The 17,488-nt window shown below is 38.9% G+C and overlaps 1 long non-coding RNA gene across 1 annotated transcript; it reads right to left on the bottom strand.

Annotated features, from left to right (window-relative positions):
• Positions 1 to 12,500: 12,500 nt before the first annotated feature.
• On the bottom strand, positions 12,501 to 15,867 carry LOC122548629. Its single transcript, XR_006311280.1, has 4 exons — positions 15,805 to 15,867; positions 13,490 to 13,567; positions 13,218 to 13,391; positions 12,501 to 12,963 (listed from the first exon to the last, which is right to left on the bottom strand). It is a non-coding gene; the product is annotated as an uncharacterized LOC122548629 (long non-coding RNA).
• Positions 15,868 to 17,488: the final 1,621 nt, after the last annotated feature.

The following is a 17,488-nucleotide window of genomic DNA, read 5'->3' as shown; positions in this document are numbered from 1 at the left end:
TAATAAAGTTGTTATAAAAATAGTCCCTGTTGTTAACTTTGTCTCTTATTTTGAAGAATACATGATTAACAATAGCTGGATATGACAATTGATGATATCAGGAGATGAACAATCAATGTGTTAAGCATATAATATTTTTCTGCTACTGAATACTTATAGGTCATAAACACAAGTATGATGCATACTAAAATCTTTGTCCTGCTAAATGGGATATACTCTCTTAAATGGAATACTTTATACATCAGAAAATGTTTGTTTATATCTAATATTGAATGGCTAAACGAAGTATCAAAAATTAAAATTGTTATAGGAGTAGAATTCCTGAGATTTTTGACATATAATGCACACAAATCTGAAATGACAATCACATCACTGAGTGCTTATGTTGCAGTTTATTCAACTCCTTCAGCTTTAATTTGGCAAAAGATAATTTTATACTGAGAATAAACAAGTAGCAAAGACTATTCTACACAAAAAAGTTGCAGTTTTGGCATGAGGTCATTGGCTATTACGTACAAATTATTGCAGCAAAAATTACACAAAACAGAATTATATGTATAATATGGTTCTAAGTAACCAATGCTATAGTATGCCAAAAATAGCAGTGCTCAGACAGTGCTGACATCTTCAGATAAAGACCTCAAGAAATATTAATTTAGGTTTCTCATGGAGTCCTTCACTCCTAGTCTAGAGCAGAAACTGTATTACTTTGTGGCAAGTCCAGGGGCTTGAAACAACTCCTCTCTCAGTGCATGAAGAAATTGAATACAATTTCAAATATTCCTGTATCATCATTCCATTTCCCCCATTTCCAGTTTTGTTGTGAACTTAGTTGTAGGTATAGTACCTAAAATACATTCAGCACCTTAGAGATGTTCAGCACGGAAACAGACCCTTTGGTCCAACTCGTCCATGCCAACCAGATATCCTAACCTAATCTAGTCCCACTTGCCAACGCCCAGCCCATAATTCCTCCAAACCCTTCCTATTCGTATACCTATCCAGATGCCTTTTAAATGTTGCAGTTGTACCAGCCTCCACCACTTTGTCTGGCAGCTCATTCCATACATGCACCATCCTTCTGCGTAGAAAAAGTTGCTCCTTAGGTTTCTTTAATATCTTTCCCCTCTCACCTTAAACCTATGCCCTCTAGTTCTGGACTCCCCCACTCCAAGGGAAAGACCTATCCATGCCCTTCATGATTTTATAAACCTCTCTTCTTGGTAATTTCTTCCCATTGATATATTGGAGCACCACAAACTTGTCAAGGGTCTCCTGTTAAAATTTGATCCAATCACCATTATTCACCCACAAACCATAAGTATATGTTGATTATTTGATCACCTCGGAAATCACAGCCAAGACCAACTGGGCCCTTATCACCTATACTCCATACACAGAAATTACAACACAAAACTAGGTTCTGTAACCCAGTCCATCCTTGTCAGTGTTTACTGTCCACTTGAACAGCACTCCATGACACATGCCAGTTCTGTGTCCTTCCAGAGGTAGTTACTGGTTACGTTACTCTGCACACCAAGAAAACAGTCAAAGCAATGTACCATTAGCAAGCTACCTCAGCATAGACCTGTTGTATGCAGACGAGCTATTCACTGAATTAGTGGTGAAACATCACTAATGACATCTCCACATTTTGTACTCAATCATCTTCCTGCAGTTTTCATTAAAACAAACAATCCAATAAAATCAAGCTTCACAAGGGAGCCATATTTGGGGCAGCAAACAGTAAATCTTGAAACTGTCTTTGATATTCTATGATACCAGCAAAGGGGTATCCAGAACCCAACTTAAAACCTTGCACACAAAGGCAAATCAATCATAACCATAATAAAAACAGTTGTCATTAATTAGAAAATGCTCTCTCGGAGCTGCCTATTTATAGCTGGTACGTCATGAAGCATGTTATTGTGAATGACCCTTAGCTTAACAAATAACACAACACAGAAAATCAACAATTAGCTTCATTACCCTAAAATACAAATTAGACAGAGAGCCTCATAAAGAAAGGTGTTATTATTAAATTATTCTTAAAATGACGAGTCTTATAGAAAATGGTTTGTTATTTGCTACTACAACTGTAAACTAGAATTTTGGACCTTTTCACAAGTATAGAAACAACTAAATCATTGGCTACAAGTTTTACACCATTCTTTATATTGCCTATCAATTACTTTCCTTCATACAATGGATAAAAAGAGGATTCAGAGTATTCTCACTAAAAATCATAGAGTGAATCATCTGTTAAATTTTGCATCACAATGCATGAGAGCCCAAGAAATGACAATAGTTGCTTTCACATTTTTTCTGCTCTCCAAGGCAAGTGATGGTGTATTTTCATAGCTAGTTAAATAGAAAGACCAGCTGATGCTGATTTTCAAAATAGTAATAATTATTTAAAATAATGGTTCTGAACCAGTTAATAGCGGATAATGCATTAAGCTCCACCCAATTTAAGAATGTCATACAAACTTGGGTGAGGTTAAGGAAGAACATCTTAGTATCCCATCGAGTGCAGGCCCATGTCCACAGGTCTCCATAAAAATGTCTAAGTAACTAATGTAACTTGCACCTAATTGTTATTGTGCAGTAAATTATGTCTTGTTAAGACAAGCCTCTTCTTCTTAAGACTCGAGTGATTGATCGATCCTGTACTAATGTAAACCAATAAGATCCTTCGGTCCAGTCAAGGAAAGAGGCAGCATACTTATACCTACACAGTAATCAGCAGAGAGCATCATTGCTTCCTACCACAAAGTACACAACAGTGAAAATATCAATTGGATCCACAAGAAGAAATGTCTTGATGTCCAAGTGAATTTACAGCTTTAAAGATTTTACCACTACAGCTATTGCATTTGTCTTTTCTGTGGAGCACCAAGCTAATTAATTATTGCTTTTTTCCTTTCCTATTTTAATCACACAGCCAGCAGCTGCAAGTTCCTGAACAAAAAAAGCAGTCAGCAAGAACTTGTGAGAAGATCACCAGGGGAGAAACAGCATTCCGGACTAATGTCTTTGCTTGTTCAGTGCTTTTAAACCATGGCTGAAGTAATGTGGATTAGAAAGAGTTTAAAGACTGCTCACATCATCCAGTTACAGATTCCATTGAGAAGCAAGGATCAGTCCTAGCATTTGAGGTTTGGCTCGGAAGCAAGCAAATCTGACCTCTGTGAATATGGTTAAAAATCCCTATTGGAAATGAGGAAGCATTCAAATTAATTGTACAAAAAAAAAAATGGTGAGAAGTGAAAATAGGGAATACTTACAATTCATAATAGGTGGAGCCACCAAAATGGGCACCATGAGCCACAGCTACAGCATGGGAATCAGGGATCATAGAAGTACGTTATCCTGGGGTCACAACACTGGAAATGCTGCAAAGCAGAATGAAGGTGAAACAAAGGCAGAATTTAAAAGTTAAAGCAGATGGAGTCGAGCGGAAGATGACAGTAGAAAACCTTTGAGACCATGATAAGAGTAAGAAATCTGTAAGTCAAACTGTGGTTCAAACAGGAAGAATTTATTGAGGAGGCAGACTTTGTTTGAAGTTATGACAAAGAATGGACATTGTTTATTGTGCCATCAAAGGATAGGGAGGTCATCCATTTTGTCAGTGAAAAGGGGAAATAACCTTCAGTTTGCCTGCATGGGAGACCTCAATCTTTCATCCCGAAAACAGGAAACGTCCCATAAGCAATACAGATAAACAGCATTATGAATTCACAGAATTACAAACTTTTTAAAAGGAAAAGAATACAGTAATGCTATTCAGTTCATTTTAATAATTTTAAGGTGGGGAAAGTAAAGCAGTGTCACCAGATACAGAAGTATAAGTCTCGAGGGTAAGAGATTTCAGCAGGATTGAGCTACTGCGGAATTTAATAGCTTTCAAGTAGTTGGAATAAATAATCATATTAAGGTGATTACAGGGAAATCATACCATCTGCAAGTTTTAGTATCAGAGAATGGCCATAGTGAATACAGGATTGGACTTCTTGAAGAAAATATTTCTTCAGATTTTTGACAAATAATTTAATCTGAAAAAAAATAATTTCGGAAGTGCAAGATTTAATGTAAGTGTTCAACATCTGGGGAGTTTTTAACTTTTCTATTTGTTCACAGGATGTAGGCATAGCTGGCTAGGCCAACTTTTTTTACCCATTCCTAATTGCCCAGAGGATAATTAAGACTCGGCCACATTGCTGTGGATCTGGAGTCACATGTAGGCCAAACCAGGCAGATTTCTTTCTGGTTGTTGGCTTTAGTGAACTAGATGGGTTTTTTTTCAATGATCGACTATTGGACTAGTTTCTTAAATCCAGGTTTTTATTAAATTGAAACTAGCTGCCACAGTGGGATTTGAACTCATGTTCCCAGAAAGTGTTCAGAAAATTCCACGAGTTAGTGAAGAGCTCAAGAGGAACAAAACTATACCAAGTCTACTTTGAAGCGAATCAGTGAACAATTGGTCAAGGCACAACCCCTTGGCTTTTCAACAATCAAGGAGCAATTGGTAGATGATTTTGTAGAGAGAAACACAAAGTTAACATTTTGACTCCATACAACTTCTTCAGAGCGTGACATACCGGGCCTCAATTATTAACTCTGTTTCTCTCTACACAGATGCTGCCAGACCTCCTGATTCCCGGCATTTGCAGTATTTTTGTTGTATTATTAAGATAGCCTATCTAATTGGGTTTCCTAAATTAATATGGTAGAAACTAAACAAAAGGAAGGTAATCCAAATACATTTTATGTTGATAAAAAATAGTTGTCTCATCCTGTCAAAAAGACAGAAATCTCCAAATAAGCGAATGTTTTTCATTCTCTTTCTCATTGAAGGACCATTTGATGACAGGAACTCAGCAAAATCTGTGAGCAGCAGCATTTACTGGTAACAGGAATATGTAGTACAACCCACATAAGCACATTAAGAAATCTTTAACAGGTCATTCAGAAAACAAAACAGTCTGCAAAACAAATTATTACAGCGGATTTGAATTTGATGCCAAAGGATGAAGACACAAGTTTAAGAAGAACATTTCAGTTGTTCAAGTTCCAAAGCGTAATTGTCAGTACCAGGAGCACAAACAATGCTGAGTAATCAGCAATCCTTCTGTCTAAGGATGGCAAAATATTTGAAGTGTCAACAAAGGAACTACAGAGAGTGAACCAAGGTATCTAACCTCATCCACAAGTTGAGGTAAAATATTACAAACATACAAATCAGGAGCACGAGTAAATTGTTCAGACCTTCGAGCCTGGTCTGCCATTCAATAAGGACATGGCTGATCTGATTGTGACCTCAAGTCCACATTTCTCTCCTACCTACTAACTTTTCACAAGAATCTGGCTATCTCTGCCTGAAAAAAAACTCAATGAATCTGCTTGTATCAGCATTTCAGGAAGGAAGTTCCAATGATTCAAGACCCTCAGGGAAAAATAAATCACCTTATCTCTGGTTTAAATGGGCAAACCACCCGATGCATGGAGGAAGAACACCTCATCATCTGCCTTGGGACCCTCCAACCACATGGGATCAATGTAGATTTCACCAGGTTCCCTATTTCCTCTCCCCCTACCTTATCCCAATTCCAACCTTCCAACTCGGCACCACCCTCTTGAATGGTCCTACCTATCCATCTTCCTTCCCATCTATTACCTTCACCTACCTATCACTTTCCCAGCTACCTTCCCCCCGAGTCCCTCCCATTTATCTCTCAATCTCCTTGGCCCACAAGCCTCATTCCTGATGAAGGACATATGCCCGAAACATCGACTCTCCTGCTCCTTTAAAGCTGCCTGACCCACTGTGCTTTGCCAGCGCCACACTCTTTGATTCTGATCTCCAGCATCTGCAGTCCTCACTTTCTCCAACCTTGATTTTTAAACAGTGACTGTTCTACATTTTCTTGTAGGGGGAAAAAATTCTACCTGCATATGCTCTTGATTTTAGATGTTTTAATCAAGTCACCTCTTGCTTAAAAAAGAACTGCAGATGCTGGAAACCAGAAACAAAATCAGTAATTACTAGAAAAACTCAGCAGATCAGGCAGCATCTGTGGAGAGAAAACAGAGTTAATGTTTTGGGTCCAGTGACCCTTCTTTCAGTTCTGAGTTTTTCTAGCAATTTCTGATTTCATCTCTTCCTCACGTAGTTAGAAGCCTCGACCAATGAACCTCTCCTTATTAAAACAACCTGCACATTCCAGATATTAGTCCAGTAAACCTTCTCTGAATTGCCTCCAATGCATTTACATTTCCTTCCTGAAATAAGGTGACCAACAATGTATATAGTACTCAAGATGCAGTCTCGCCAGTATCCTTTCCACTTTCCACTTTTGTATTCACTTTGCTTCATGATAATTGATAACATCGTGTTAGCTTGCCTAATTATTTGCAATATCTACATACTAACATTTTGCAATTTATGCACAAGAACACCCAGATCCCTCTGCACCTCAGAGTTCTAAAATCTCTTACCTTTGAGGTAATTTTTTTATTCTTTACATCAAAATGGACAGTTTCATATTACACTCTGCCACATCTTTGTCAACTTTCTCATTCAATCGTGGGATGTGGGCATCATTGGCTAGGCCAGCATTTATTTCCTATACCTGGAGAAGGCAGTGCTGAGCTGCCTTCTCAAACTGATGCTGCCCTTAGGGTGTAGGGACATTTATAGTGCTATTAGAAAGAGAATTTCCAAGATTTTGAACCAGTTACAGTGAAGAATGATAGATATCATTCCAAGTCAAGATGGTTTGAGAGTTGGAGCGGGACTTGCAGATGGTGATGTTCCTATCCATCTGCTGCCCTGATCTTTCTATATGATGTAGAGGTGTCAGTGTTGGACTGGGGTGGACCAAGTTAGAAGTCACACGACACCAGGTTATAGTCCAACCGGCTTATTTGAAACACAAGTTTTTGGAGTGCTGCTTCTTCATCAGGTGAAGATATGAAGGACCAGTTCTCCAAAAGCTTGTGACTTCAAATAAATCTGTTGGTCTATAACCTGGTTTCATGTGAGTTCTGACCCACTCTTTCTAGTAAGTAGAGGTCTGGCATTTCAAAGGCTCTGTTGAAGGAGGCTTGGTGAGTTACTATGTTGCGTCTTGCAGAAGTTACAGATGGCTCTGTGGTAGTGGTGAATGTTGAATCTGGTGGATCAGGTGCTAATCAAGTGGACTGCTTTACCCTAGATGGTGTCAAACTTCTTATGTAATGGTGGAGCTGCACTCATCCAGGCAAGTCGGGAATATTCCATCGTGACTTTGGCATCGCAGATGATGAATGGGCTTTGGGGAGTCAGGAAGTGAGCTAAACTCTGCAGAATTCCTAGCCTCTGACCTACTCTTGTAGCCACAGTGTTTTTTAATTAATTCATGAGATGTGGGATTTACTGGCTGGACCATTATTTGTTGTCAATCTCTAATTGTTCTTCAGATTACTTTTCTGTTGGAATCTGTTCATTTTTTGGTCAACTTCTAATCCTGAAAAGAACATGATTTGGAAAAATTGTGAAATCTTCATGATTTCATGAAGTCATGGAATTGACTTGGCAGAGGTGGGAAGGTGAGGTTGTAGTAAATGCATCTATGTACTTAAATGAAAATATGTACAATGAAAAAAGAACCGCTTTGGTTGATTTATTATGAACTGGTTCTGAAAGGGTTAATGTTAGAGACTGCATTAAGCTCTGCCCAATCTGATGATGTAATTCAGGCTTGACGGGGGTAAAGTACAACATCTTTGAATATGATATAGTGAAGACCCATATCCACAGGTCTCTGCATAGTCTTAGGGACAAAGTCTAATAAACTAATGCAAATTGTACCTAATTATTGTCATGTGATAAACTGAGCTCGTTTAAATGAGAGCTTCTTATCAAGATTCAATGTTAGTTGTTTCTCTATAAGACAATTAAATCCTTGGACTTGGTCAAAGAAAAGTGGATGAGTGGCAGTATCCTTTCCCCTATGAATACCACAGTATTGTATGTGTTGAAAAATGCTATCAGCATTTGTCACCAGATTATTTAGAAATCTTTGGCCAGCTCTGAAGTTCAGATAGTATTTTTTCTGGCTTGTACTTCTACAACTAGTGTGCTGTAGAAACAATTTATTTTCTATTTACACATCAAGGATGTTTAATAGGCTTACGGAACTTATGAACGTAATATCCATTAAAAGAATATTTTTTCAATTTAATGTATTGCCTTTGAACAACAAAAATATTAAAACTTATATTGGCACTTTATTCCAATGTATGGTTAACCAGCATCTCTGCGTCAAAAATATAATATTGTAAAACTGTAGACATTAAAGTTATTTTGTTCAAAGCACATGAATTATTTTCTTCACTGTATCAAAATAGAAACATCATAAAACAAGAACACAGGATTTCTTTTCCAAATGCCAGACAGTGGAGTTAACCTCTGATCATTGTTGATCACTGGTGCATGCAGCTTCTTATGTAACAAGCGACCATTAAAAATAATGTGGTTCAGGAGAGGTGATAATGGTCATGTCTCTGGACTATTAATCCAGAGGCCCCAGCTCTGACTACATGAGTTCAAATGCCACCACAGCAGCTGGCGGAATTAAATTCAGTTAAAAAATCTGGTGTATAAACGCAATCGCAGTAAAAGTGAAAATATCATCCTTGTAGTAAAAATATCCTTTAGGGAAGGAAATCTGACATCCTTATCTGGTCATGCCTACATGTGGCAGTAATGTGGTTAATTTGTAATTGCTCTTTCAAATAGCCTGGCAAGCTGGTCAGTTTAAGGGCAATTGGAGATGGATGATAACTTCTGGCCTTGCAGATGTGCCCAAATCTTGCGGGAGAATCTTCAAAAACGAATTGGTCAGGATTTTGTTGAAGTGGAGGTGGTCCTGTTGTCAAGCCAGAAAGTCAGGGGCAATTCTGCCTCTCCAGTTTCTAAGAATCCTGACTGGCTTTACATCATTAAGCAGCTAGTAAGGTGCCATCAGCATTCTCGCCCTGTCAAGGAATGAGACTTTGAAGACCCCCACCAGTTAATTAGGTGGCCAGGAGTTTGTAAGCCTGACTAGCCCCACTGGAAGTGATTTCATGCTGAGACTGCCCCAGCCCAGAGAAACAGCATGAAGATTGTCCTTGAAATGTGTTAATTGGGACTGGGGTTACCAAGGCCCCATCTGAGTGAACAAGCCAAAGGAAATATTGTTTAGTTGATGAGGTCCTGAGGGCTTTTTGTCATGGGACAGTCATTACTTTGTGGGTCACAGTGCCCGACCAGGGTGCCCTCCAGCCTGCTGAACCCACAAAAGAGACCATCAAGGTTCACCAGAGAATCTCCCCACAAGGTGGAGGGTCCATCTGTATCTGGCAAATGCCAGCAACACTGGAAAAGGGTGCTCAATTAGTCACTTAAGGAGTTCATTTCACAATCAAGTTATCTTTCATGCTGCTGGCAAACTGCCATAGTAACAGAGAGCAATGGCCATGGCAACCACTGTCCTCCCTCTTGACACTCTGGCCCCGTCCTGCCTATAAAGTCCCAATCATTGATTTTAAAAGTGAACAAATCTAGACTAGCTTCTGTATTCATGGTTTCCCAGCATGTAGTGTGTCTGCAAATGTAATGCATGTTTTGAAATGTAACAAAGGATGTATCAGTATCCCTCTCATGTGTTGTTTTGTGATAAGCAAACAGACTTTCTCATAATCTGTGAATTCTGTCCTGTTAATGGACACCTCTAATCTAGGGGCAACATAAGCCAGTCTTGAAAAACTGGAAAGTCGCAAAACCTGGCATTCTCCTGTAACATTGAGCAGGAACACGAGGGGATCCAGCAGGCCTCACAGTTGTGGTAGCAAAAGAAATGGTGGATCAGATAGGAATGTAGCTGTAGGCCTCAGCACCTGATACTCAGGGAGGAGAGGGAAGTGTAGAGTAACGGGTTAACAGCATTAAGTCTAAGCAATCATTAACTTTGGTGGAGGGTAAACCTAAAGTAGCCATCATCCAACCAGACCACAGGGGTGGTCTTAAACTAGAAAGACAACTGGTGATGGTTTAACCTGAGGGTCACTACACCTCAGGCGAGGAGAAAGATTGAGTTCGTCATGGTAACCTCAGCTGATGCGGGAATTGAACCCATCACTTTTAATTGCAAATCAGACATCCAATCAACTTGAGCTGACTGACTCTAAAAGCAGTTGTGCAACTAGAAAGAATTGCTGTTGAGGAAACAGAGCGGCCAAGACCATATCTGCTCGAAACTTCACAAGGAGATATAAGGAGAAATAGAAGGGCCTCAATGTCTTTGGAAGGTAAATGTGTGTGAGCTTACTACCCACACTTTAATGAAGAGTGGAGGCTGAGTGAAAGCTCGACATGTATCCAATATGCCCACTCAAATCAAAAGAAGGGAGAATATAGTTAGCTGTCAATACCAGAAACAAATCTAAACAAGACCAGTGAGGTTTGGAAAATATCCTCAGAGGCTGTTCCGCAGCTTTTGAGGTTTTGGGTTGACATGGGGGGGAAAGGTACATAATGGGAACAAAGACCTGGGGAGGAGATGTAGAGTAATGGCTTAATGGAATGTGTCTAAGAGAGCATGATGTAATGATAATGTAAAGTCACATGGACAGAAGAGAGCCTGGAGAGAGATCTCGTGAAGGAGACACTAAGTTTGTGTTCATATGTGACTATGCCAGTGGTTAGCCTGTAAGTAAGGTTACTCTTAAAATGTATCTAGACCACTGTACAGTCATTTGAGAGACTCCTATTTCCCCCCATCAGAAGACAAAAGACAAGAAACACCTCAGCCCCAGTTTCAAACAGAATTGCACCATCTGCCAGTCACTGTGAAACTGCATTTCCAAGCTCGGGAAATATATAGAAATGGCTTTGCCCAAGATGATATCTCTACATTAAAAGTAGTTTGGGGGGATCCAAGATGGCGGCGACCCAGTAAGACTGAGTCTATAGTGCTCCTCCCAAGACTTGGGCACAGTGGGTCACTAAAAATGTTAAATTTCTAATAAAAATATCTATAAAAAAAAAGTAGTTTGAAGAATTTGTATTATAGTTTGGTCTGAAGAAACAATTATTCAGCTGTTCTTATTATTATTAAAGTTAACCCCCATACATGGAAGGAAGATTGTATCTTTCCTTGGAATTCCCATAATATTTTTCTTGATTATAACATTGATTCAAGACAGAAGTTGAATGGCCTCTTTACTGATGTTACAAAATGGAGGTGAACCTTTTCTGTTAATTAAACCAAACTTCCAGAAAAACTCTATCTGTACTCTATTGTTTCTAAAAGTAGCGTGGGTTTTGAACATTGTGTGATCAGTATGAAATAATATTTTTAATTGTTGTCTATTACATGTATCTCTGCTACATTTAAAATAATAAAATGCAAGGTTATTAAAATACATATTGTAATAGTACCAACATAAGAAAAATAACAGATGAACTTCTAAACCTGAAATATAAACAGAAAATGTTGGCTAAACAAAGACAATCAGAATTTGTACAAAGAAACACCAGGTTTATGAGATTTCTGGAGTGTACCCTTCATCATGATAACAGGGATAAACAAAGAGATTAAATGGAAGAGTGTGACATAGTAAAGGCTTCAGTGGGTAAGAACCAGATCTGATAGTTAATCAGTGATCTCTGTTGGGAATATGCTTGTTGGCGAGAAATAGAGACATTAGGCAGATAGACAATGCATGATAAGACATGCAAGCATTGTAAATGCGCAGAAAAATGACTTAACAAATATAATAATTAAACTTGGAAATATTATGCAACATTATTCTTTTTCCTTGACCTTTACAAAAAGTGCATCTTTATAGCATTTTATAAAATACTGATATTGAACAACTTTTTACCTTGACATGCCAAGCATGCTTTGTAAAGGCAATCTGATAGCCAGAACTTGTAGGGGGAGGTGATCGCCAAGTGGTATTGTTACTAAACTGCTAATCCATAGACCCACGTAATGTCCTGAGAACTCAGGTTCAAATACCACTATGGCAGAGGGAATTAAGTATCTAATAATGACCATGATTCCATCGTCAGGAAAAAGCCATTTGGCTGACTCATGTGCTTGAGGGAAGGAAAATTGTCATCCTTTCGCAGTCTGGCCAACATGTGACTCCAACTCCAGAGCAACGTGGTTGAACCCGAACAATTAGGAATGGGTAATAAATGCTGGTCCAACTAGCCACGCTCTCATCCCATGAATGAAGCCTTGCTGAAGTCATCAAGATCATCATGAAATAATTTATGTGATGATTATTCTAGAATTGCTATTGATATTAATGAGTCTGGACAGCATTTTAATGATTGCTTCATGTTGAAAATAAACTAATTTTGAAATATCTTAATTTAAACATCCTGTTCATAATTGTTCTTTCGTATTAATTTCTACAAAAAAAACTGTCATATCTGATATGGAATCCTTTTGCTTTTAACTAATTGAAAATGATCAAATATGTCACATCATGTGTAATATGTGACAGTGAAAAACTGACTACAAATGTGACAATGAGGAATTTACAAACTGCAAAACAACAGTAAGACTTTATTTATATATGAATGCAACAGTAATCTGGGACATCAGCAAAACTTTTTTTTAATTTCAGAAATATGCTAGAACTGTTAAAGTTATACAAAACTTTCAAAGCAACAGTGTTGTTTGTTTTTACAAAATAAAACCAACCTACTCTTCTGCTTTCAGAGGAAAGTTTTCAAAATTGTGTTTGTTTTCCCTTTATTTGTATGTTATTGTACCCTAAGTTCAGGAACTCTGGCTGCTTCTTCAGTCACTCTGGGTGAGATTCAGTCACAAACACTTTGGTGAGACATTTATGTGGGTGCAATAATGAACAAATCAGTGAGCCTTCTCGATGATCCTGCTCACAATAATTAATCTGGATTAGAAAGAGGAATATGCAATTAAAATAAGTAAATTAGTGGAAGCAGTTTCATTAATAACCTACAAAATATATATTCTTGGAAAGAAAGTGTCATGTTTAATAATTGTAAACCATATTCATAATGTTAAACATGGAACATATTCATAGCAGAATTTTCTTGAACTAATGTATCTTCTAAAAGGACCTTTGAAAGGGCTGCTAAAATGGTTGCTGTGGGTCAAATGACTTTCAATGACGACACGGATTACCTCGGGTCTCCAGAAAGGTCCTTATTTGTATGACCATAACTGGATTGCACCATCGAATGGAACTACCAAGCTGAAAGCAATGTAACCCCTTCTGTTGTTTGGGGGCTTATCCAAAAGTGAATACCAATGGACCCCTGGACTTGCATTCTCCGAGTTCAAAATGAACAATGAGGCCTGTAAAGAATCAGCCAAATTACAAACAATCTGGGTGGATATTAGACATATTAAGATCATGTGATCAAAACTAACTTTAAAAAACAAATCTTTATTACCTCAAAACCCAAATGACAACCAGTCTGTTTGGACACCAAAAGTGCAAGAGGGACTATACCTCCAGACAGACCAGAAACCTGCCAAAACAAACATTTAGTCAACCCAGGCAGTATAAGAGGGAGTATTTGTGTTTTGCATTGAAAGATTCACATTTCAGGAAACAAGGCCATAAACTTGTCAGGAAATCCAGAAACCATCAACTTCCATTTAGCCAAAACATAAACAGGAAAAACAACCAATCCAGCATGAAACCTGTTGACTTTAAAGGACTGGAATCTGAATAGGTTATTCGTTTATTGTATTTTTGGTATTAATGTAAATGTGTGCTGTGTCCTTAGAATCCAACGTTGCTTATATGAGTCTGCCTGTCAGCTTGGAGGAGGAGTGTGCTTCAATGCGTTTACATTTCAGCGTGTTTGTCCGCTTCCTGAAATGTTGAGTATTTCATCAGGCTGGATGTTAGCACATGATCCATCTTTATTTTTCCTGTCATCAACCTGTTTAGAAATGTTTTTGCACTTCTCTGGAGCACGTGGAACCTGAACCCAGGCCTCCTACATCAAAGATAGGGACACTACCACTGCACCTACAAGAACCCTCCAACATAGGTTAATCTTACCACCTACAGCCAATTGATACCATTAAGCAGCCAATTAATGACCACCTAAGGTCTGATCCTGTTACAGCTGGTATGAACCCAGCTGGAACTGCATAGCGAGCTTTTCATCTCTGGGCAGGATGGAAGGTGGGTGGTTGTCCATCAATTAATGGCACTCGGTACTTGATAAAACTCAATATCTAGAAGAAGGGGTGGGCCTGTTGAGAGCCATTCACCTTCCTTTGGTACAGATCCCCTGAACCCTCTCCTGGCAACTCCCACCTCAAAACTCCACACTGCCAAGACTACTTACATGTTTCTGGGTCACTCCAATGGGTGATTTTATTATGTCAGCCATGACCCTCCCTTGTGGCAATGCTGCTAGCCTCTGATAGACTGGCAGTTCTTATAGGCAAGACCATTGCCTGATTGAACCACAAGTCAATGAGCCTAATGGAAACAAAACCAGGAGAGGGATGATAGGATGATGATCCTTCTATTTTATACCCACGCTATAATTCCAATTATAAACTCGATATAGTTATCCTGTATGGAACACAGTGTGAGGTACTGTTACGCACCTATGTCATTTTGGAATGACAACAGATGTTTGTGGAACTATTGTGCAGTTATATTGAAACTGATAAAGCACAAAGCAGTATAAATTGTCCAGTGGAATTCACGCTTTGCAGGCATTTAAAACAGAATCACAATTTCAGGGATCCATTTCTCACACCCCAAGGACTCCTAAAGACATACAATTTAAAATCACCTTGGGATATATTGCAGACTGCTTTAACAGATATGAAGTCCCCTATTTAAGAAACCTGCCACCGATTTCAGGTCCTCTCACAGACGTTTGATCATGATGTTTGGGGCAGGTGTCATGCCAGCAAGGGGCACCATTCTTAAGCAAGATGCTCATTCAAGGAAACCAAAACTCCATTCACAAAAAAATGCAAGGGCCTCTCAATTAAAAAAAAGTGCAACCCCTTTTTTTAAAAATTTCTCTTCCCTATCACCTTACTGCTTCTTTGTCGTTAATCTTCCTTTTTCTCCTCTGCACACCTGTCTACTTCCCCCTTTCATTTGTTTCCCTTCTAATTTATCCTTGAATCCCTTCTCCTCCTCCTCATTTATCTTTCTCCTTTCTATACCATCCTGCAGGCCCATAACCTGCAAACATGGAAGCCACCGCATAATAAAATTGCCAAATTAAGACGTTTAGCAAAGGTTTAGTCTTCACTCATTAAAATTCACAAAAAGACGAGCAGGAATGTGTGAAAATTGCAAACGGTCAACATTGGCCATTTTTGATTTGCTCTCACATACACTCAGAAAGAGCTGCACTTTCCGCCTGAAGCTGATTTCAAGAGGCACAAATCATGATTACATTTTTAGGCCTTATTGTAGCTGGCAACCTGAAAGCACCAAACAGGCACTTTTGTTGCAGCTAGCCCTTTGCATTCTCTCTCATTGGTGTGGGATCACAACCAGTTTACATCAACAAGCTCCCTTCAAATTAGCCAAGATCTCCTCCATCCATTTGCCAATCCACCTGAAACTTACATGCAAGGACCTAGTCTTCAGCCTTTTTTTTTGCCAGCTGTCCACCTTTCAGCCACTGTGTTTTTGGTGATGGGAAAGCACTCAGTTATGTTTGACAACACTTCTGGGGAGGAAAAGAGAGAAAAAAAAAATGAAGGGACAGCTCACCACTGCCTTCTCCAGGGAAATTAGGAATGGTCAATATCTTCTGGCCTAACAGTAACATTTGCAGCCCACAACTGAAAACAAAAGAGTTGGAAACATCCAATCTCAATTGCCAAGTACTGAGCTTCTCTCAGCTGGAAACAGTTGACACTGATTTTGACGAGTCAGCTACTACTGAGGGGAACAGTTAACATCGCTCATAACTGGTCAGTGATTACTCATTGGAAACAATCAACATTGGTTGTGACTGTTTAGTAGCTGGAAACATTTGACACTGGTGAGCTTTTCCTGGCCAAAAAAAGCCATTGTCTCTTACTTTTTTAAAACATAATCCCAATCAAATGCAACTTATGTGAAAGAGGAACAGAGAGAGGGGTCCTTTTGTGGTACAGTGATAGTGTTCCCTACTCCTGGACTGGAGGTCTGGGTTCAAGTCCTACCTGCTCCAGAAGTATGTAGTCACATCTCTAGACTGATTGATTAGAAAATAGGATTAAAAAGGAGCCAGAAGGCTCTTGTGGTGCATTGGTAGTGTCCCTACCTCAAAGCCAGAAGACCTGCGTTCAAGTCCCACTCGTTCCAGAGCATTTCTGAATGGGTTAAGTAAAATAATTAAGGGTGGTGACCAAGAGGTAGTATCCCTTCCTTTGAATGAGGAGGCCCAGGTTCATGTTCCAGAGGTGTATAATAACATCACTGTGTAGGTTAATTAGAAATTAGATGTAAAAACAGTGAACCCATCATGAGCAAATTAAAGTCTTGCGTATCAACATGGAGATAATCCTGAAAGTCTGGTTAAGAAACTGAAACACTGACTGCAGCTGCAAGTTTCAAACTTATTGGGAAAACATAACTAAATGAAATGAACAAACACACCTAAATTAATCATTACATACATCTTTCAAAAGCACACTTTCTTCACAAAGCTTTCATCCAACCAAAATATTTCCAGAAAACGTTTCTTGTTACAATCTGATACTTTATTAAAAACAGAGGTTTTATAACTTTGCCCCTTATGACACATTTGGCCCTGTATGCAGATTTTATTTTAAGATTAGATTCCCTACAGTGTGGAAACAGGCCGTTCAGCCCAACCAGTACACACCGACCCTCTGAAGAGTAACCCACCTAGACCCATTTCCCTTTGACTATTACACCTAACACTATGGGCAATTTAGCATGGCCAATGGGAGGAAACCGGAGCAAACCCACACAGACACAGGGAGAATGTGCAAACTCCACACAGACACCCGAGGCTGGGATCGAACCTGGGACTCTGGTGCTGTGAGACTGTAGTGCTAACCACTGAGCCACCATGCCGTCCTTCATGTATTGCAATGAAGACTGCTGATGAGAGATAATAAAAGCATTAAGTGAGTTCCACAAAATTTCACCAGCAAAGTAAAAAGGATGTTTCAATAAAATTACAAAATAATTTCAATTGAGTGTAAGTAAATCAAGGAGCATGAACACAGACCAGTTTTCCAGTTAAAGACAGATTTCATATTGTCTCAGTTTTCATATAAATTCAATTAATCTTTCCCTCTGTGGAGGAATATAGGACCAGATAGCAGCAGGGCAAACTGACATGTGGAAAGAAAGAATTGCATTCATTATGCATCTTTTGCAACCTCAGTACATCCAAAGCACTTTACAGCTAATTTCTGCACAGCACAGTTCCACAGAT

This window comes from Chiloscyllium plagiosum, chromosome 3, assembly GCF_004010195.1.
Source record: "Chiloscyllium plagiosum isolate BGI_BamShark_2017 chromosome 3, ASM401019v2, whole genome shotgun sequence".
In the NCBI taxonomy this organism is placed as follows: domain Eukaryota; kingdom Metazoa; phylum Chordata; class Chondrichthyes; order Orectolobiformes; family Hemiscylliidae; genus Chiloscyllium; species Chiloscyllium plagiosum.
Note: the sequence above shows the minus strand (reverse complement) of the source record. Positions and strands in the feature narration are given on the sequence as shown.